Consider the following 23598-nt stretch of genomic DNA (forward strand, 5'->3'; position numbering starts at 1 on the left):
CGAAGTGACACGAGGGGCGTGAAGTGCTATAAAGCGCAGTCTAGCGGAATAATTTCTCTCATTTCTCGCCGAGCTGCGCGGCGGAAACGCGACGCGGCAACGCGGATTGATATTTCTGCTCTCGGGACTTTACGCTAATGGCATCGAGACAAGCGCGATAGCGAAACTGAAATACGAGCGTCGCTTTTACGCTCCGGCGATCTCGCTAATAATAATTAACATTACATTTTGTACTCACTTTCGACTACCGTATATGACTTTATCGCAATGCGTATCTGCTCACACGCTCGACGGAAAAAATCGCGCCGATGGTAGCGCGATCTTATCTATTAGCGTAATATGGCTCTATCGGGTTTTATTGTTATTGCAAAACGATCCCCCGTAATCTGTTACGTAAAACGCTCCGTCAATTTCTATGACTGTTGGGAAAAATCCCGGCGATCGATTATATCTTACAGCTGAACTATCATGATTCATTAATCTCGAGACAACGTTATTAGCCATACATATCGCACACACGCCGTGAAAAATATAATTTATCTTATCTCGCGAAATCCTTCGCAAATTTTTCCGATAATTGCAAAACAGCTCGCGATTGCGCGCCACGAAGTAGAATTTCTCTCCTGATAAAAACGTTATTTAACCGCTAAATATCTTTCACGCATTCTTTCACGTAGGCCGACTTTGTAAGTAAATAGAAGGGAAATGAAAAAGCGCGCCCCTTAACGCGAGTTACGCAACGAATCGTATCGTATAATTAAATCTGCGTTTTATTTAATCCTACATCTGCGTGTCGTGTGCGTACAAATCGATATATATATATATATATACGCGCGGGCGATCACAAGATCGCGAATCGATTGCATCGCAGTCTGGCCTGAAGAATACAATGCGGCCGCGACCGTTACAATCATTGAACTCACCAACAATGAAGTCATGCATGAGAACACGAGTCGCCTGCCCGCGCGCACGTAATATTAGAAAATCACCGGATGTCTAATCGTGGCCGGCAGCCAATACGTCAGGTGATTTCACAGGTGAACGATGAAGTGCTTGTCGCACCTTAAGCACCGTCTGCTTCGAACAACAGCCGCATGTAAGTTCCGCGTGAATTTGCAATTAGCGCCTTAACGTCGAGATCTTCTTCCCAAGACACCAAAGGAGCCGAAGCGCCGAACGAATTATCGCAATCTTACATCATTGTCGGAAATGAACGAAGAACAAATAAATGTGTCGAACAAATTTAACACCAAAACTACCAAAGCGGTCACAAAATGAGCGGTTTGTAATTTTTTCTTATAATAATTACTCCACTTTCTAACGGTGCATTCTCTGAGATTAATCGTCATTTTTGTCGCAATGTGCGAACGAATAAATATGTTTCCCTTTGCATTGCGTATTCTTTCAAAAATCTGATTTAAACCGCTCCGGTAGAAAGGTACACGTTAATCGTCGGTAGTTTTAGCGTTAAGTGTCATGAGAACGTCACGTAATCTCGAGGAAAAGAAACGCGTTCTAAAAGAGATTGCGGTGAAAGTATTTCTTTTCTCCCTCTTCTCAATTTCCTCCCTGCATTTATTTATTTGTTTCGCGCTTCGCGATAGAAAGATCAGAATCGGGTGAAATTCAAACGCCAGACATTTCAATGGAATTAACGAGCGAGATCTTACGAGAGCCGATTTGAAGAGTTCCTTTAAAGAGATCTGTGAATAACACGTGACCGCGAACCTTCCTTTGAGTCCCATTCATCGCGTTTAATTCCCCGGAAACGGCGATCGATGAAATTTCAGTTTGCCAGTTCTCGGGACTCAGCGTGGGACGTGGGAATTTGTGGCTCGCGATAGGTAGGTGAGGGCTGTCAGAATGCCTCGTAAACAACTGCGATACCGATGCCTCCCGGTACCGATACCTCACCCTAATCGAATGCCATTCTGCGAGAGGCGGACACGGCCAGTTGGTTAAACTGAATTAAACGGCCCGCTAGCTGCGAGAAAGAAAGAGAAGGAGGGAGGGATAGAAAGAGAGAGAGAGAGAGAGAGAGAGACGCGCGTCGTTCTTATCAGCTGGGAATTATTGCCGGTAATTTACATCGCAATCCTTTTGCTCCTGGGCGCGTTCACACCTGGGTGGCTCGCAGGAATACAGACGGAACGGATCGGAGATCGACATTGCGGTATGTATTAACTACCAACGCCTTCCCACGTAAAATACTGAGACACCGAGGTTTCATCAGTATGATGTAAATTTTATATTTCGATGATCTGTGCGTTCAACTTTGTGATATTTACATTGCAAATTGTGATATTGCACGTTAGAAATTGAGTGTATTATCTAAGTAGTTATCGCATAGTACAGCGTATGTCGCGCAGTCTTTTAAAAATGTAATCCGATCACCGGAGGCGATCGAGATATTTTTGTAAAAGAAAATATAGTATAGTTGAAAAGTGTAAAATAATAAAATTTATCCATTATCTGCGAAGAAATGTCTGAAAATTGCGCTGTTACTTGCATACGTTGCATCGAAATCGAGGTACTTTTACGTAAGAGAAAATTAAGCCACGTGCGATCTCGCGCGTATTGACCTGCCACTTAGATACCGGCGATATCCGAACATTTCCGCGTGTGTGGGCGGCCATAACTCAATTCGCGAGATTTTTACCCCGTCGATGCTATCCGCTCTTCCCGAGAGGTGCGATACGTCGGCGATAATTGTTTTTAGTATCTCCTCACCACCAGGAAGGTGGTGTCGGACACGACGGCTCCGTGCTAATCGAAATCGTAAATCCGGCCGATAAGAGCGCCGAGCGTTCCCGCATACGACATATTTGCTACGCGGAACGGAGCTTTAAAGCTGTTTTCGCCTCTTTTTACAACGCGTTATTATCACGCTTTCTCTCTCTCTCTCTCTCTCTCTCTCTCTCTCTCTCGCGCGTTCTTACCTTCCGCGGGATCTTTGCTCCCGTCGCCGGTTATACGCGGCACGATCTCGCGCTGCGCGTGGGCGAAAATTATCAGCGATTTGACGAGTCTTCTCGCGAATATCCCGATTATGAAAACAGCACTGAGAGGATAATTATAAAAACCGTTGTTACGTAGCTGGAAGTCGCACGATCGAATCATATTTCAATAATTCAGAAGCCGGTAATAGACGGTGTGGAAATTCAATTATTACAATTCAGAGGATATATATGTAACACATTAAAATAATTCAGAAGATATATATATATATAAAATTGTAGTAAATCGAAATATAAATTACAGAAGGTGCGGTGTCAAGATTGCTTCATAATCGAAATGAAGACTGAGACTTCGTTATCAATAGATAGATTAGATTAGACAAGTATATGAAGACATCGTAAAATGCACTTCTGACGTTCAAGTTCCTGCATCCTCCGTCGACACTGACGTCTGCCGAGTAAAATCGACGCTCCGAAAACGGCAGACGGCTGTTAAAACTTGGGAAAAAACCCATGCCGACAGATATACCGACGCGTATCAGACGCAACGAAGCGAAAATTGTCGTAAAAACTGTTCGCGCTCCGTTGGTGCGCCATTTCACTCGAACGCGAAGGGTCAAACAACGGCTCGCGCACGGCTGCATCTATGCGTCTACGCGTTACACGCAATTTATCTTTGGGGCTACGAAGGGGTAGAGAGTAGGAGGACCGGCCGGGAAAGGCCGAGTTACGTAAGGTTAATCGCGGTCATTCCAATTGCCACGCGGCGCCCGACACTCGCGGACTGTATTAATGCATGCGTGTCGTGCGTGTGCATCGACGATTATCGGTAATTGTGGGATCCTGCTCCTGTGAGTTCATCCCCTTGCGGTATTTTACGTAACATTCGCGCGATTAAAACCGCGCATACGCGTGCGTTACTCGCCGTTTCGAATTTGAAACACTGCTGTACGAAACTTATTTCATCGCGGCCTGTCCGTCTAGACTAATCCGTAATTAATCGTAATCGTGACCGTTATCTCGCCTGTAATTTATTCCACCTGTATTCGGCTCGCCAGCCCGACTGCTGATTCTACGAACCTACTTCGAGGACGCATAGTAGCCGACGCCTCGAAAAATCGCGCCACGAAAAATTTCCGTACGTTTTAAGGAAGCTTGCCAGAGCGGCAACGAGCGGCGACGCGTGTGAAACGGTGGTTTGTTACACATGTAGGTTTCGACCAAGTATGCGAATCACACGATGACCAGCCTATTAACCTCCGCAGCTGTTCGGCTATACGTGCAATTGCGGACGTGAACCATTTCCCTCGTCTAGATCTATTGACATCATTCCCAGAAAAGCAACGAGAGGCGTAACATTAATAAAAAAAAAAAAAAGAGAGAAAGAAAGAACGAAAAGTCAAACGATATCCATTTAAAACCGCAGTAGCGGCGTATAAAAATTCCACTCAAGCGTGGCCTTTCGGTTTGATCTCGGCGGGAAATTCGTTTCTTCGCCTAAAATTTGCAGGAATTTCTTCGTAGCGTGGAACTCTCGCGAATGCGAAATCTATTCGGTAAGGTCGCAAATTTCGACGGCAAAACGTTCAGACGCGATAACTCGTAAAATACACAAACAAGACCGCGTACCTTCCTTAAAATTCAAAGATTGAGTAGACTGACATGCACGCGCATTGTTTCCTCGGGTGTGTGCGTTCGTGAATCGCAGGCTAACGCCTAATGCCATGCTAATCCTTGCCAGACGGCTGGCACGAGTCATCGCGTGGCATGAAATCGGAATTTAAACATCCCGGTTGATTTAAGCACGAGGAAAGAAGTCGCTCTTCAACGTCGATATCCTTCGGTTAACGTTTTGGTCGTTGAGTACACAATATTCGAGTCAAAATTTTAAGCCTATTTTCAATTTAATTTAATTATATCTCGTGTGGAAAAATTCCCAAATATAGCATAGATTTTGATCAGGTCATTCAAACTTACCCTAAATAAGTGTAACATATTGCGATACCAATTAAGAATCCCATTCTTATTCTAATTATAAGGAAACTTTAGAAAAATGTTCGGCGAAACAAATGGAATCTGTCTTCAACGTAAAATTCAAATTTAAATTCAATTCCCATTTATAGTATTAAAGAAGCACTTATTATGCTTAACAGAACTTATTTTCGTTTCCTCCCCTTGAAGATTTAATGTAGAATTTAAAATTTCGACTTGGGTGTCCCCGTCCCGTTCTCTTTCCATCCTGACTCGCGAACGGCAAAAAGAATGTCCTCGATACGACACGATAAAAATATCGAAACAATACGCTTCACGTTGGAATGCTTCGTTTCTTTTGAAGGCTCTCGCGTAACAAAACTGTCTTCTGCTTCTGACAGTCTACCCCACCCCGAGAAAGTAACGGCATATCTCGAAGAAGCGGAGGCGTCGAGCTTGTAGTGTCAGCAACACCTTTATGGGCTTAACACTCGTTAAACGTTTGTGTACACTTAGTTGAGTAATGTAAGGTATAACCGGTCAGGTGCACGCATTCCTTCTACCGTCGCCAACCTGACATGGTTCACAGGTTCCTCGTTCCCTAATTTTATCAATCAACACATGGACGACAGCGACGCGTTGGGAATTTATCGCTCAGTTAGAAATCTGATTCTAACATAGTGAATTTTTTTGGTTAATAGTATACACCACAACAAAAAGTTAATTAAGAATTTATTGCATACATTTAATATAAAGCGCATAACGTTATCGTGCAACGTTGTTAATAACGTTATCGACATTATGTCAAGTGTGTTGCTCGTAATAAATTTATTTTCGTAAATATTACTCGCGCTATCTTTAATGTCAGAATTCGTCAAACGACGGTGTTGCTGCAACACGACGATTGCGTTCTTATCTGGCTAATGGGATCTGTCCTCTATCGACACGGAAACTTACGTGATCGTACGCGCGCATACATGGAAGTTCACTCGGACTTCAAAGTACGCTTGCAGCATAATCGCGCCCGAAGCATGATCGACCGGCGAAAGGAAGAAACGATCACAACGGTGAGGTATCGAGAAGGGGAAGGGCCTCCTCTCTGCACCGGGAATGGAGGTACCGTGTATACCTAATTACTGTCGCTATCGCGGCATTTGTCATTCGATCGTTTATAAACGCGGGGGCGGGCGGGAGGGACAGCATTTAATTCCAATTAGCCGTCCCGGGCTCGAAACCAGTTCCGAGAGCGCGCGAGGATTTTGTCGAAAGGGACAGTTACTTCTCCTCCTACTTCACGACTATTTCCTTAACACGTGGGAGAAGATATCGTCATCGGTAATGATGGACTTAATCCGGTCCGACTGAGGATTTTTAATCGGTCGGAACAGGAAACCGAGTGGACACGATTCGACGTTAAAATAAACCTTGGCTGAGTCGACCGAACGTAACGACGCATGCATTTTGTTCGTATCGTTCGTGATTCTAGCTAATTCCTAGCTAGCTAATTTCTAGTTAATAGAAACCGAAAAATGTACGCTAATGTTATTCAACAATTAATTCGAACGAGAAACAGAAATACGCAATAAAATTTTGAAAGTAATCTAAACACTTTAACAGACAAAGAAATTGCTAATATATAAACGTACGATTATTTAACAGAAAAATTTCTTACAGTTTAAATTTCAAGATATGCACAGGAGCATTTTCATAGAAAGAAAGTTTAAACGTTACCATTACTTGAGTTATCGCTTATAACCGCATCCGTCATGCCTCTTTTCGTCATGTCACCGCCATTGGCCTCGCCACTGGCATGGTTATCGGCACGTTTCCTAATATAAATAATTTATGGCGTCGATACGGATGGAACTGGCGATATACGTGCTGACCTCGAGTCGAGGGAGCCAAGCGAGTCTCCTCAGGCGTAAGAGCACCGCCAACGTAAATAGTATCGTCAACAGTAAAATAATTTTCACGTCCGCGATGCGTTACCGTAGTAGCACCGCTGCGTGATGCAACGGGCTCGATACGTCGAGAGGTACGTAAGGTAGTTAATGACGAAAGACTTTGGCCAGCCCAGAATGTCAAACGTTCGAGCAACGATATTAGAACGTCACGTGCCCCGCGATAGATAGATAGTGGCAGGCACCTCCGCGCGATTATAATTGCCACCGGCGAAAATTCAATTCGCCGAGCTGATAATTCCGCGAGAAGGGCCCCGTCGGGGCCCGGTGCACTACCTGGCCCCGCGAGACCGCTCGCTTCGGGGTGTTCCGCGGCTACACACCGTGGCGAGCACTCTCGATTTGCTTCTGTCCGCTGCACCGTAATCATCGCGTCAAGTCGAGTAGCACGATAATGACGGCCAGTAATTACAAAGCGTTACGCTCGCGACGCGACCGCTGCCCTGTTACCGTCGGAATTAACGTGCCAACGTGCTCCTCGGCACGCCAAGCCGCGAAGACGAACGTGGAAACGGTTTTGTCACGCGGAAATCGCACCCGCTTCTCTACCGACCCCGTAATTCCCGCGAGTGTTTCCGAGTCGAAATCTCGAAAAAGAAGACTACACAAGCTATTGCCCTACTTTGTTCCTGGAAATATTTTCTTACCGTGCCGTTTTCTTTCTGTATAATTATTATTTATTTCAATCATTATTTATTAGATGATGAGAAGCTATCTGTGAACCTAAATTTCGATTCGGGCATTGCCTTTTGTTATAAAGATAAGTTAATCATTAAAATCGGATACGTCGTGTGTAACGAACGATTTCACACATCTGAAAATATTTATGACGTATAGCTATCCTGTCTCGGCGTCCTCCGCCTTCCGTCCTGGCTTCTGGATCCAGCTTTGTGCTCCCGGCTACTTCTCTGACACATACATTCACGCAGATACGACAGGTCGCAGAAACGCATGTTAACTAACTGTCGACAAAATTGAATACCTCAAAAGTCGATGAAATATTTTAATCACCCGAACGGAAATGGGGGCACGCTTACTGATGCACACAGTTTACGTTGCGGTATGCTTTTCGCTCGCCAGCTCGAAACGTAATGACTCGTTCTACGAAAAAGTGCGCAATAATACACGAGAGTATCAAAACAATCGGCGGGCAAAAAAATTTGCTCGCTGTCAATCACTGACCAATTAACAAATAATTTACGTCTATGAATTATATAACGACTTTTTCTAGCGAAAATCTTGCAAGTTACTGATTTCCACTTTGGAATCTTTAAATCTCATCGAATTATGGAAATTTAGGATTCTCAAAGCATCTCAATTTTTTCGATGATTTTTAAATCAAAAGTCCAAATTTTTTAAATAAGAGTTATCAGGAGCTATATTAATTTATTAACTTCGTATCCCCCTCCCCCTCCGTTCAGTTCCTATTTTATATTTCTCTATCCCCAGGCTATGACTAAATACTTGAAATACTTTATTATTTTACAATCTTTAAGACATAATGCTGTCAAAATACAAGCCACACAGGCAGACTCGAAAGCAGTTTGTAGACCTCGCTAAGAGATAGGTAACCTTGCAAGGCCTCCTTACAACCTCTTTCTCCATCTTTCTCTCACTGCAAGGCGTTCAATGGAGGGAAACGTGAGATGAAAGGAGCTGGTTGCTCGGGATGCTGGCTACCCGTGGTGTTTAGCGGCCGCTAAATGGCTCTAAACATTCATCGCGGAATAGCTGGTTCCGGCTTCATGCTCAAAAAAGAAAGAATAAAGAAACTTCGAGTGGATTCTCGTTAAAATATTTTAGTTTTCGGTCAACATTTGGCGAGAGTTTTTTGCCAAACAGACCACAGTTGTTACGTGAATGTAAAAAGCAAATCACAGATCATGGAAAATATTAATTCTCGTTAAAAATACATAGTAATGTATTACTGTGTGCATGCATTAATTTATATATATTATATTATTAACAATAATAGTCATATTAGACAATTTCTACGACCTATATCATACATACATTATCCAGAGTTAGCCAGAAAATTCTAATAAGAAAAACTATGATAAATTCTGGTTTTTATTGCCCTGGACTTTACTTAATAGAATAAATTGCAGAATTCTGAGCCTATCCCGAACAGTTTTTTTCCGTAAAGTCAAAGAACCGTCGATTAATAAATTATCAAATATCAAATGAACATTAATACATAAATCGAACAACTTATCTAGAGATCCACTAATAGGATATGCGAGAATAGCTGAGAGACGTCGCGCAATAAATCATTACAATCGCAGCTCGAGACATTTTTATGTAACAGCATAAAACATAAGACAGAGAAGATAAATTGTAGATATTACAGCGAAAAATCACCGTTCGTTTGTCAGAGGAACACGCCGACGCAATCATTGCAAGAGTTTGAGGAATGTTAATGAGAACTGTAAGAAACTGTAAGAAATCACAATGGCGGAAGCCGTCGCTTCCTACAATTTATTCTCGAATCAAAGTCGGAACATCCGTTGCGGTAAATTGAGTTCTTTGTGGGAATGCGCAGCAGGAATGTGCGCAATAAAATGTTTATTGAATCGTTAGATATAATTAACTGGGAAATTTATAACGAGAGCCGTGGCTCTCGCCTGAAAGGTTCTTACCGATTGACTCCGAAGCGGCTCGCAGGAATTCAGATCGTTAAGAATCCCTTCTTTAGTGCATTCCTCGTCACGCTCAAGGATCAAACGTACGATCCGCGAGTGTGTGGCCCCTTTGTTACTTTTGCGACTTCATAATGTTCTTATAGCTCATACACGTGACCTCGTCGGGATATCCATCCCGACTAATAAACGGGAACGATACATTTATCTCTCAACCGTTTCCCCCGAAACTGAGGATTGCATTGTTGAAAAGCGTCCGAAAAAGTACGTCACTAATTACTCTCTTTCGACATATGCGACTTAATTAAAAAAATATATCTATTTTTTATTAACACTTTAAGACTTGGTGTATATAATAATATACATTAACTTTGGGCTTTCCCCAAATTTCGTCTGTTGATAAATAATGGTTCAGTGGACATAATATTATCAATCTATCCTAAATAAAACTGCGTTTTAACCCGTGAAATAGTGCCTTTTCGGCTGAAGACCAATATGCAATCGCAAAGAGCGAAGCAAAGTCGTCAATGCTCGGATTTATACAAAGTTATCTATGAAAAAACATAAGTATATTTTATTTACGAAAATTTTGTCCGATATTCTTGAACAACCATGTTATACGTAAGCGGAAAATAAATATTTTTTTAATAAATCAATTTTAATAATATTTTCTCATTTTTATACTTTAAACACCGAATTATGCATAATAATGTCGCATTCAGAAAATCGTATTTCTCGATGGCTAATTTTATTTGGACAAAAAAAATATTATCCTTTAAGACAATCATATAAATTACATTTTATTTCAATCGATCGATCGATATGTAGACTATAAAGGGTTAAGCGCGACTGCGTACGAGTTATCGATTCAATTTTATTTCAGTGGCAACTGGGTTTGTTGAGCGAAACTCTGAAATAATTAAAAATAACCGTTTAATTTTGTCAAAACAGAATTTTTTAAATATTCTACAATGGACTCAACAACACACGTGTTTCTTCAGAGTAGTATGTATCTTACCGTACATAAGATACATCTATATCTGTATGTATGTTTTGAAAATAACGAAGAATGTACGTATCTGCATGAAAACAACAACACACTTCCTTTATTTTCACGTTACGGCACATCGCGGTGTTTATTTTCCGTCATGAGACTCGGCGCTCTCACACTTCGGTAAGAAATAAAGGTTGAAGATTATTAAATCTGATATGCATTTTCTTCCTGAATTACGGCAATCCGTTTTCATACGCTCTCCGTGCCATTTAGCCGACTCGGCTTTGTCGGTAGGCGTATGCTGCACGAGCGTAATAGGGAAACGATGAGATAGAAAGCATGAAAACGAGCATAGCGCCGCGTCTTGATTTATCGCGTTTGTAAAATGTACACGGAGTCGTGCGGGAATATCGACATAACGTGATCGTGAAGATTGCGTGACGAGAGTTATTATCACACGATTTACAGTTTATCGCGTGTTTCGTACGATTCAACTCGTGACTCGGATACGTGAAAACTTAATAGCAAGCTTGAAAATAATCGCCATTAAACAACAGATGGTGTGCTCCTCCCAGAGTAAATAACGTATCGGCGCTTAACGCTTTATCGTTGCGACATATGCATGTGTATGTATGCCTGTGCATGCGTTCGAGGATTTCAATTTTTCCAAAAACGGCGTAATTCATTTCACTGAGTTTCACTTCCCCCGGCGGCAATTTAAACTTAATCTATCCGCTGAATTTAATTCGAGAGTTTATGGCCGGCTTACGTTCGTGTGAACGTTTCAGTTAACGTAAATTACTCCGCACCCCATAAGATGGCAGCAAAATATTTGGGTCATAGCCTGAGCTATTGCAGTAATACAAATAAACGGCGCGTCGTTGCAACGTCTGCGAGAGAATAAGGAAACGACGTGTCTCGGCTCGACGCGGTGTTTGTTTAAAACGATGTTAGAGAGGGACGCACGGTGTCAACTCGGAATTCCAGTGCCGCCGGAAATAGAATCGGTCGCGCTTAATTATCCGAAAAACTCTTCGAAGCGAATCTCGAAAAGCTACATGCCGAGGGCTCACGTAACTCGAAACTGAGCTTCGATGCGAAAAAAGCAGTCGTTTCGAGGAGTTTTCGTTTAGGAGTTTCGGCCGGAGTAGTTCGAGAAACGCAAACATTCCGTCTCTTTTGTCTCGCGCTAATTATCCCGAACCGCGCCTGAAGTGCTTCTCTCCGCCGTATCGCGACGAAAATCAAACTTTTCCCAAAGTCGCGAGGCGACGCCGCGCGTTTCCCATCGCGCGCGGTTAATATGATCGCTCGGTGGTCGTGCTTCTTCAGCAATGATTGCATCGTGGCATTCGAGCGGCGAATAACTCGCGCGGTGGTCGTGCTTCCACCGCGATAGCTCGTTGCATTTTGAACGGCGAGTATCTTGTACTTCTACTTCACTGACGGCCGTCGGTTATCCGTGGAGATCGTCCGACTCGCTTCTACGGGCTTCGGATCGCGTCAGGGAAGAGGCTGCTTTACATTGTGAGAGCCCTTATCTACCGTCTCAATCCTGCGCGAAAGGATCTCGAAAGTGCAGCGCCGATATACTTGTACGGATCGTAGAACTTAGAATTATGATATCTTGTCGCGACGCGCGCGGCGAACGCGCTGAATCCCGCGATATAAACGTGAATAACTGTGAATTACGTTAAAATCGTGATGCACGCGAAATTAAATCAAACGCAGTCGGTTCGGCCGTGTTCCGGCTGATTAGATTTATTGACGTAAAGCACGGCATCTACAGCTGTTTTCACCGCTGGATGCGAGTTTTGTCCAATTAAAATTCTCACGCAATGAAAATTTAATGTGCATCTTCGCGAACACATTTTAGAGATAAAAACATTTTTTGAGGAATTTTTCGACAGACAAACCGCACATACCATTAATTAAATGAAATTAAAGTCAATTTAAATTAACCTAATTAAAAAAAAAAAAACATATTTTCCCATTCGTAATTCACGTGACAAAAGTTCACTTAGTATTTCAAGGATTTTAAGAATCGCAGAAAACAGGTCGAACGTCTCGGCGAGTGCAAGAAACGCCGAATACAAGATGCAATGACGAGAACGAAGGGAAGAAAGGAAGAAGAATGCGAAAAATACAATGAAGCGTGATCCGCATGATCCATTTTGCTATGAAACAGTCGCGAGTACGCGAGCTATAAGGTACTCTATCCTCTCGCCATCCCCGAGTCGCAGAACTGGTTTTACACGCGGTCGATTTCGCTATACGTAAGGAAGAACGGGGGTGAAGAGAGGGCGGAAGGCCGCGGATAACGAAAGAGAGAGACGTATCGATGATCCTTACAGGATCTTCGTTCCTCGCGGTCCTCGCGATTCATCGCTCACCGACTCGTCGTCCGATCGGACGACTAGACGGACTCCTCTCGCCAGATCACGAATCGGTGCCATGGATAAGCAGACAACTTCTGCTTTTTGTTACGTCTGAATGCAAAGTCAATTTAGCAGATAGTTACATCGTGTGTGTTCTCGCATCTCTTACATCTTCCTCCGAGTACTACACTGAGAAACTATTTAGTTGAATCAACTAAATTCTTCTTTGACTATGGGCAGACTATGAGTAGTTTCATTTAATTAATGGTATATGCAGTTTGTCTGTCAAAATATTCCTGAAAAATTTGTCTAAAATATATATATTTCAACGAAACATTGTGACTCTAAAATAAATCACTGGAAGTAACATATAATAATCTAGGATTATCATCTCTTATAAATATTTCATATTAATGCATATTAAATAATAATTATCGTTTACATATGTAAATTTCGTAATTTATTAAAGGTTTATCGTTGAGAGGTATTTCACAGTGCTGTTCAGTCATACTGTGCTCGAAACGAATATCAGATAACGTTAAATTTTACGAGCGTTTTTTGCATGCACCGCGGTCGTCAATTCCGTCCATCTTAAACGTCGTTTCTGACGGACGTCTCGTAAGATCGGCATTCTACGAATTGATTAACAGCAAATACTCGTCGAATAATAAATTACAGCAGCGGAGGCGCTAGCGCGCGCGTACGTTCCCTTTTGTCTATAAACCTATCAACGTAACGAGGAATTTACAACCTATTTACATTCTATCGCGAGCTCACGTAGAAAAATCACAAATAAATTACACGCCGCACAGATGCTCGCGTGCGGGCGGCTTAAAATATTTATAAAATGTAATAAACATTTTCCGTGTGCGATACGATGTTAGACACCTTGCGATTTGGAAACTATTGACGTCTAAATCATTTCTGTCGGGGAAAAATTGGTTCCCGTCAAAAAATTTCGAAGTCCTGTCAAGAAAAAATCGAGTCGGCAAGTGTTATGAAAAACCATCACAAAATCGTTTTCTTCGAACAATTGAACTTACAAATATATACGCGTGACTAATGGTGGACAAATATCAAAGACAAGCAAGAAGGGACATGCGTGATATGATTCATCCGTTGGATCTTTACAAACAACCTCGAAGAACTTAATCTTCCTGCGACACGAGAAGCTCTCCAGAGTCGATGATACCGCACTATCAATGACTTCTCAATTCGACTCTTCATCATCGCCTAAATGAAATGACTCTGCTGTGTTTAAGTCGTGACTTTTCAAGCGTGTACTCTAATTTTTGTTTCGTGCACGAATTAAAGATTTCTTTAGTATGAAAATATATATAAAATCCTGCAAATGTTATCTACACTGAAAAAAGGATTTGGTAATAATTACTAAAATTTTGTGAATATTTACCGACCGATATATTTGATTACTGCAACCAAATAACTTAATTCCGTATACTAAATATACAGTATACGGAATTACAGCACTATATATATAGTATGTGGAACTAAATAATTTCGTTGCAGTAATCAAATGTTTGATCGGCAAATATTCACCAAATTTCAGTACTTATTACCAAGTCCTTTTTTCAGTGTACCAAAGAACGTTTGTTTTCGTCATTTCCAAATTATCCACTTTAGAGATATCACTTTTGTTTATGATAAGCAGTTTGAACGCGATCGTAAAATTCCATTGGTTAAATTCCATTTCGAGTGTTATCAACGCGCTAACGGAGTCACCGGCTAACCAGTCACAGCCACTTTGCGTTCGAACTCTGTTATATTGAAAGAGCCAACCATGTTCACTCCTCAAGATACTTCGCATATCCGATTTGACTTATTTATGATTTGACTTAGTCACACACATTGCGTTCAATGCAGCGATCTATAGAACTGATTGTCCGCCGTATCGATCCCGAGCTCGCGTCCGCGCGACATCGGTTTATCGCGCACACATCGACGGCTCTATCGACGGAAGACCACCCACACTGTTTTCCACACTGTCGGCTTCCGGCGTCGCGTCGGTGGGACGGCTAGCCGCGATATTTTCGTGATCAGCACGCGGCACCGTTCTCGTCGTCGCGCCTCAATTTTCCTCCCTCCCGCCCGCGCGCTCCGTTTCACGCACGAGTGATGCGAAACGCTCTTATCGGCGCACCGAGCAGTGACAATAGCCTCTTACTCTTTAATTGGCTGTAATTGCTTTCGATTTCCTCGATCGTCGATTGTGCCGCACAATCCACGTAACGAGGATGGTGCGCGCCGCAACGGTGACGCGTGTGTGTGCGTGCGCGTACGTGAGAGCCCGGCCAGATCGACGGCCCATTTGCATATTTGAGCCACGATCCCCGATCAGTAGATGCTCCTCCTTCTTTATCTCCCCCACTGTTTTTCTTTATTTTGCTTTTAGCCGCTACGACCGGCCCGCCGGCTTCTCGGCGCTTCCTGATTGTATCGGCACTGTAACTCACGATCTAATTCTAAATTGGTGACTACTTTTCCGACGGAAAAGCGTGACTCGCAGAAAATATCTTCACGTTGATGTGTCGTGCGGAATGAAGGACAATCGAGATACTTGGACAAATGAGTGTAATCATCAATGATAAGGTGAATAAATAACGCAATTTTCATTAATTTTGCTTTGATTGAAGAACTAACTGCTCTTCGTTGAAAGATCCTCCAGTCCGTTCGATATATACCCAACTATCACGTTTACAGCGCTACCATCCAGTCACCGAGATAAAAAATAAAGTAGTGATTGCTCTTTGTCAGAAAAGTAACTTCTCAGACATCAAAATAGTGATAAAAAGTGATATTTCTTGTCAAATTTTGAGAATAACCAAGATAATTTGAGCAGAAAAGTAACATTTAACTTCCCAGACTTATCTTTGGATAACTTAACATAGCAAGTATTTCATACACGGAAAAAAGAATTAGCTCCCACAGGGAGCTAAAAATCAGTTGTCCATATAACACAAGTGAGATTTTAGTTAAAAGAAAAAAATGTCAAGGAAAAACGGCAAAAAACGATTTAAGTGACTGAATGATATCGCTACGTTTATTAGACACGACTTCAACGTAATTTACGGACGTGCGTGAAGGTATCGTATGAAACTTTAATCCCGAGCCATTTCCCGATCGCGGTGAAAATTTTTCGGGCTTCCGTAAAGGATTATAAGATTATTACACCTCGTATCCCCGTCGACAGTAATCCCGGTTAACGGGGGTCTTTGCTTTTAGGGCCGTCCTTCGTTGAAGGGACAGCCGATAGGCCGCGGGCTCGATTTCAAAGAAGCGCACTGCGGCATAACCATAATTCCTCGAGAAATATGACCCAATGACACAATAAGTACCGGTCATTACCGCGGCCGGCCGGCGGGCGGTAAGAAAATTAAATTCCCACGCACGATCGCCTTCTCGCGCCATTAACGTTTTCCGACCGCGTTAGAAGTTCCCTCGCTCGCTAGCGTGAATTTGCAGACGCGCCGTTTAGCCACGAGTTCGTAGCGCATGCTTCTTCGAGCGATAAAACAAGGAGGTGAGAGAGACGAAAAATTCCGTCGGCACGATTATACCGACTTTTTAAACGGTCGTCTTAGAAGCGCGACGCGAAGTGCGCTGCGCTTGGAGAAGCTTGCGGCGCGAAGGCTCCTGTTTTCCTATTTTCCCCGCGACGACGATACAAACGTATTACCGCTGCTCCTCGCGGCACTCGTGTCCGACGAATAAAGCCCGGATCGCGCATAAATATTTCACACATCACCCACCGAGATATACAGGCGTTTAAAGGCGCGCGAGAGGAGAGGAGCGCTCCCGGCGTCGGGGTTGGCTCGCGGAAAGTTTCGCGCGATTTTACGTTGCGTCATAAATGCGGGATGTAAATCATACGGAGGACACGAGAGGGACTCCGCGCGGAGGCGCGTAAAAGTTGCAAAGGATCGAGAAGGAAGCGACGAGGTGCCGGTGTCATCGACAACGCAATTAATCCCGTGTGCGCGACTAGAACCTCGCGATTACTTCTATTTCTCTTTGCTTTCTTTTCAATTTTACGTAAGACATTATATAAAATCCAACATTTCCCATGAAAGCTGCGAAATTTTCAAGAAATATAATATAATTCTATAATTTGCGATCCATTACGTAGTTACTAATTACGTAGTTACTAACACTTTCGAAATATCGAAAACTGTTTTGCTTTAAAGTTTATAGTCTAAAAAATAATGTAAAAATGGTGTGATTTTTTAAAAGTTTCGCAGTACTTTGTGAGTTACAGCTTCTCAACTAATGTCGCACATGAGTAGCGAAAGAAGTACGTTTCGAGCACCTGAACATATAAATAACAAATTGCTTTTTAGCATTTGTTATTTCATACTCGTCTTCTTTCTTCTTTTTTATGTTTATATTAGTATGTGTTTCATGTTAGTATTAAAATTTTAATAAATCGTTAGCAGAATACCTCATTATGATTTTCAATGTTAAAATTTCCTAGTTAAAGACAAAGCGATATTGACAAATAGAATCTATTAAAAGTACGCTCGCATAATTTGTTGTCATCAACCGTAACTCATAAAAGGCAGAACCTGAACAAGCCTGAACAAAGAGGGTACTTCCGCTGGATGATCGGAGCATATCGTAAAGTATGAAACTTTTCGGAAGAGCGACCACACGTGCTGACCACGTGTTTCGTTGAGAACGCGACGTAAAAGAGTCAAAGCCCTTGTCGTCCATAACCGCAAACAAAGGAATACGCAACGTCATTCTTCCATAATAAATAACGAAATCATCTCTTCATGCTGTTAATTAATGATTGGTTCGCTCCAAACGGTGGTCATTCTTAACGAACAATCGATGATCGCGCAATCGATTTTTGTATCGGCTACTGAAAAACCGAGAAGACTTTCTCGTGACTGTTCAATACTGTTCAACCGATAAACCGATGACGAACACGGATTAATTTCCAAAAATTAAGGCGGAATCTTATCACGGCTGATAACGTTCCGACTCACATACGATGAACAAATATCCGTGTGGTTTCTCGTTCTCAGAAGGAGTAGCTCTGATATTTACCCAAAGGTGATAAACGTCATTCACGACTCAGCGCGTGTGCACGTTGCCTAACTCAACAAAGTAGCTTCTCTATTTGTCATATCATGACCGATAAGTACTGACTTTCAAAATTGATGATTTCTCTATCTTGGGAGAAAAATATATTATGCGTCGATGAATTCATGTTTCTTGCGTTTTCAAAATATCTTTGACAACTATTTTCCTACAATTATATTTATATATTGTTATAAATTATATATTAAAATAATTTATATACCGATATAATAATTTAATGTACCAAATAATATTGTACTATATACTCAATAAAGATAAAGATATAAAAATTATGTACTAAAGTAATTGGGAATTATTATTATTTCCCGCATAGAAAAAGCAACGTCTACGTTAATTTTCGCGAGAATCTCATCGTGAAGAGTAAAATTATCTTTCTCCGCTGCGCGGTCACTCTCGCAGAAATAACTCGCCCTCCCGCTTTGAATTGAGGAACTGAGAGCGTTGCCATTGTCGATGTTACGCGGGAAGCTTTAAGTTTCGCAATCACATTACGACTATTTACGACTGACACGATGACTGTCCGTTTCGCGCAAGTTGCCGCGTTGCGAATCTTGCGAAAAGTGCAACCGCAGCGAGCGCATAGACGCAAGAATCCAGTCACTATTACCGCACATTGATTTTCATACGTAGAATAAAACGTTCTCTTCTTCTATGTATGCGTAAATTGGGATATATAATAGTATCATTATCGTTTCTCGCGTCTAGCAATCATTCCGAAATAGTGATCTTGAAAAATAGTTTTATAAAATTGATGCGTCCTGTGTACGACAATCAATTTTTTTTCAGATAATATTAAAACGACACGTTATGCCGCGCTCTACCTACATGTAATAATATTTCTCATGTTTAGTTTCTAATAGAGTCATCTATGAGATTCATACGAACGCTTACCGCGTATTGCGTTGCGTCGTGCCACGTCGTTTGTCCTTGATTACATCAAGCTGGTATTTCAGCACGTGGCAATCCTCCACTCCCCACTTACGAACGGTACGCGATGAATGAAAACTAACAGGGTGTAAATATTTACGGCATCATTTCAAAAATCACACGTCTTTGTGTTAATCGCGTACAAGACGGCATCGCGCGCACGACGACCGTTCGTTCGTCCACGCCAGCGACGATATTACGAGGTAAGCGTAAATAAACACGCTTCTTTAAAAGCGCGCCGAGATATTCATAATTTTCAGCTGCGGCTCGAGCAATATTCATTCAGAGCTGTAGCGGGCCTCTCCGCTGAACAAATAAGCGAAAACTGTAAGAATCAGCTGATTTCGTCGACACGAGACTCATTACTTCGTGCTTGTCACGCGTTCTTCAAAACATGAGTCTACAACGGGCAGTAGGAATACGTTTATAAGAAGTGAGAAATTAACCAATCATAGTCGATTATTCTCTTTGCATTCGAATATGATTGATCAATTTCTCATTCTAACTTCTTATGAATATATACTCCTACTGCCGATTGTAGACCACCGTTCCGGCCTGTTCGTAGAACCACTTAGTTTTCCGCGTTATCACGATGGAATGTCGCTCGCATATTTCCCGTCGAAGGTAACAAATTATACCGCCGACGCCCCGATGTATGACAATAAAAGAAACGGAGGAGAAGGAAGATTTGTTTTCCCGAAGCGGGTAACGTCACCAGACGCACGGAGATTTAATCGGCTGGACATTCCAAGAGCATGATGATTTCGTGATGATGTCACCGCGGCATCGAGCGGAATCGTAATCAGGATTTCGCCTTCGAGCACCGGCGAGTGTACTGGCCGAGCGAGTCGCCGCGGTAGATACCGATCGCCACGTCGATAAATCGAACGATTACGAATCACCGGCGGTGCCCGCGTCGCTACGCCGGGGCATGCTTCGAGCCGAGATGTAAGATGTAACTCCGCTACTGGCTGCTGTAAACAACGCGCCCCGCTTCCGTTACGCTTAATCCGTGATATCACCGCGGCGATTCGCGTCGATCGGCTGTCGCCTTTAATTGGATGATCGAACGATCTCGCCTGTTCGTTTGGTTACCGAACTCGCCTCCCCCCCCCCCCCCCNTCGATAGAATAAAGAGAGATATTTTCCATTGTCGTCGCGTGATCCGCGATCGATCCGTCCTCGACGAACAATAATCGAATTCTTTTGGTGTTCAACAATTATAAACAACACACGTGCGGTCTCTTACGTGAGCAAGACAATTTCCTGATGTTTTCAGATGTTCGCCGATTATTTTCTTGCCAGTCACCGGCGTAGAATATAAATATAAATGACTGTTGAATTGACGTCACGTCGACGTTACGTGTCGAGCGATAAAAAAGAAAATGGAACGTTTAAGTTGCATATTTTATCACCAGATAGCGATAGGCCTAGGTTTCTTTCTCGTCGAACTAACTCTGTTCCCCTCTTTCTTCCACCAAGCTTTAACTGTATATCTGTCTCTCTTCAAGTTTTGCAAGTATATCGGTTCGGCGAAAAAAGGCAGACCTAATTTCAATCGGTTAGCATTGATCTGCACACCAGACGACTGTTGAACTCATGTTTTGCATCTTGATACTTCGATAAATTTTTTACGATCCTACCTGTGTCAATATGCAACGAAAACACAAGATGGAATTCTCGTAACCTGTCATCGATGTTCCACGGTGTGAATCAATAAAGGCACCAAACGGAACGGCAAATGTACAGTTCGCGTGACCTTCGATGCTCGGAAGGTAAATCAAATCAAAGTTTCACGCATTGTGCGATCAATCGGGCGTTTTGAAGACCGAAAGTAACGACTGAATAACACGCGAAACAGTCATTAAATCATTGCGGTGTGTCGAAGATGAATGAAACGAGATGAGTGATAACGCCTGCAAATTGTCACCTAACCTCGTCTCAGGCGAGACCGGCAAAATGTGTCGAATTTATCTCGATGTAACATTCGCGCGGTGTCACCGTGCGACGGATAGATAACGAGGCGGAGATAGAGATCGCGATAGAGACGGAAGTACAACCGGCTGAATAAACATTTGATATTTCTCGGATGTCATCGTCGTAGGCGAGATTCCGTGGAGGAGAGAGCATGGACGCCGTACTTACCCGAGGATTCCGCGCGGACGCTCAAGACCGGCGACGAAGCGGCGGCGGGCGTGCATCCACGTGTTCGAGACGGCGAGTTGGAATTCACTTGTACAAACGTCGCGCGACAACACGGCCGACACAAGAAAATCACCAAGCCACCGCGGCGTCCTCGCGACGATCGCACGATTATATCACCGCGGTTACGCCGCCTTACCTTCGAATGCGTTTTCCGCCTCACTCCCGGCGATAGATTATCTCGTAAAACAACTCACTTCCGCAAAATCCAGATTAACCGTTCTTTTCTATTCGACACACGACGACGACGACGACTCGTCGATAGGAAAACGCGACACACGATATCCCTTCGGTGGTGTTGCTTCGATAATCGAAGGAACTTTGATCGATTCAGCCGATGCGACGTCGGATGATTTGAGGCAACGAATCAGCACGGAGGAGACTGAAGTTCGTCGCAAGCCTCGCGCCAGCTGCCACTTCAGTCGAGCTGGGATTCCTCCGTTCTTCGCTTCGTACACACGTACGCTCGACGACGCGCGGGGGTCGTATTCAAAGCGCCTGGCGTTGTGTATCTCGCGGTGTGTCACGTGGGGGCGTCCGTTAGTCGCTGTGCTTGTTGATTGTCGCCATGGACGCGAGCGGATCATCGATGGCGTTCCCGCGGAATGCCGATACCTGCGGTGTCACGAGATTCTGCCCGTACACGGAGCCAATGTGACAACCTCGACATTTCCCCGAATTCGCGTCACTTAAGGCGGGAGGGCCGACACGGGTTCACATAGGTCGACAACTTTCGATCAAGGTAACCTCCGCTTCGTACTTCCTGCGAATGTCACGCGGCGATCGCGAGATAAACACTGGCGAGAAGCTCGGTGGCTTTCCTGGAAGCGACGTCGCGACCTTATTCCCTCGCACCGATCAAGGACACTGTCGCGCCCGAAATTTCCGGAGAGACGCGACGCGTTCAAATCGAATTAGCGCCACGAAATGCGGGAACCGACTCCCGCAACCGCTGCGGCGAGACTGAGAAGCGACCGCGGCGTGCGCATGCTCGGCACGCTTACCGCTCGGATCCGAGCCAGTCACGGAGTCGTCCCGTCTCGGTCTCTCCCGCCACGTGCATCGTCGTGCACCGTGCTCTTTCTCCTTCGTTTCCGATCCGTCTCGCTCGCACGATCCGACGCGCTCTTCTCCGTCGCCCTCGCTGTCCCGCGCTTCATTCAGAATCGTTATCTCCGTTTCTTTCCACCGTCGATTGTTTACATCAGAGATTCCCAAATGTACAGGCGGACATCGTGTCGCCAGCTATTTTCTCACGTAGGCCGTACTCGAGAACTTGGGAATTCTAACCCGGGAGACTTGGACTTGAGATTTCGAGCCTCTCGACACTGCGGGCTCTTTAAAGTACATCGGGACTTGCCCGTGCGAAATTTAACTTTCGTAAAACGATTGAACGAGAAGACGAAGTCTCACTTTCAAGAAGGATCATTTTTATCGAGCGATTTTACTAATATTTCGCATCTTTCCCTTCGCCACGCGTCTTTTTAACAGCGCGGTGTTCTCTTTCTTTCTCTTTCTTACCCACGAGCACGAACATTCGCCGACTGTCTCGTCAACGCGCCCCGCTCTCTCAGCTGTTCCGTGGCGGAGGCACGCACGTGCGTGTGCACGTAGGCGTCTGTCGCGCCGCAGGCGCCGGCCCTCAGTTTTCACGGAATGATCAGCGAGGATGTAGGAGTCTAATTACGCGTGCATGCCTACCGATTGTTCGCCGGCGCACTCGAGATCTTTTCTGACTATAACGTAACCATGTAGACTAACCGCATAATGAATAATTCATTTGGAAAGCAATCGTTATTATTACATACTCTTACCTCTGTTTTGCAACTTCCATCTACGCACGAGAGATTTTTATCGGCAGCATCGAGCTCATGATTTCAATGACTTTTTCGCAATCTAATCAATTTCCTCAAAAATATTCTTCTTCCTTCTTCCTTTTTTCCCAAGAAACGATGTACAAGTCAACACGGCTGTGATTTGCTTGATTATTACTGTAATCATAGAGATCAATATAAGCAAATAATTTATGTTTAGACAAATAATAATACGTTTTTTATCATTAATATATACAATATGTCTGGTGCAAGCCGTCATACACATGTAGTTTAGGTCAATATGTAAACAATATGTAAACAAAAAGTACTGTATCATTTTGCAAACAACCACGCAAAATTTTGAATTATTAATTATCGAAAATGACCATAGGTAAAAGTTTCATTAATTAATTCAAAATTTGTATCAAACACCTTATATATTCATTAACACGTTCAATGCCAAGCTGAAAATTGGAATTTCGTTTTTTTTTTATTTTCTTATTTAGTTTTCATTGTGCTCAAAATAAGTTAATATATTATTTATATGCTTTTATTATTATGTACATAGGATTTATGTACTCTAAATATCTATTACGCGATAACGCGTGATCGGCCGTTTGGTGAGAACTCGCAT

The 23598-nt window shown here is 43.2% G+C and overlaps 1 protein-coding gene across 4 annotated transcripts in view; it reads right to left on the minus strand.

The window, feature by feature from the left end:
* LOC106751861 overlaps positions 1 to 22091 on the minus strand; it is a 253863-nt gene extending 231772 nt beyond the window's left edge. For all 4 annotated transcript variants that reach the window (XM_014633068.1, XM_014633067.1, XM_014633066.1 and 1 more), the window contains exon 1: positions 21094 to 22091. The gene's annotated coding sequence lies outside the window, so the exon portion shown is untranslated. The remainder of the gene's footprint in view (positions 1 to 21093) is intronic.
* Positions 22092 to 23598: the final 1507 nt, after the last annotated feature.

The sequence above is a fragment of the Dinoponera quadriceps genome, unplaced genomic scaffold, assembly GCF_001313825.1.
Source record: "Dinoponera quadriceps isolate SergipeBrazil2010 unplaced genomic scaffold, ASM131382v1 scaffold316, whole genome shotgun sequence".
NCBI lineage: Eukaryota > Metazoa > Arthropoda > Insecta > Hymenoptera > Formicidae > Dinoponera > Dinoponera quadriceps.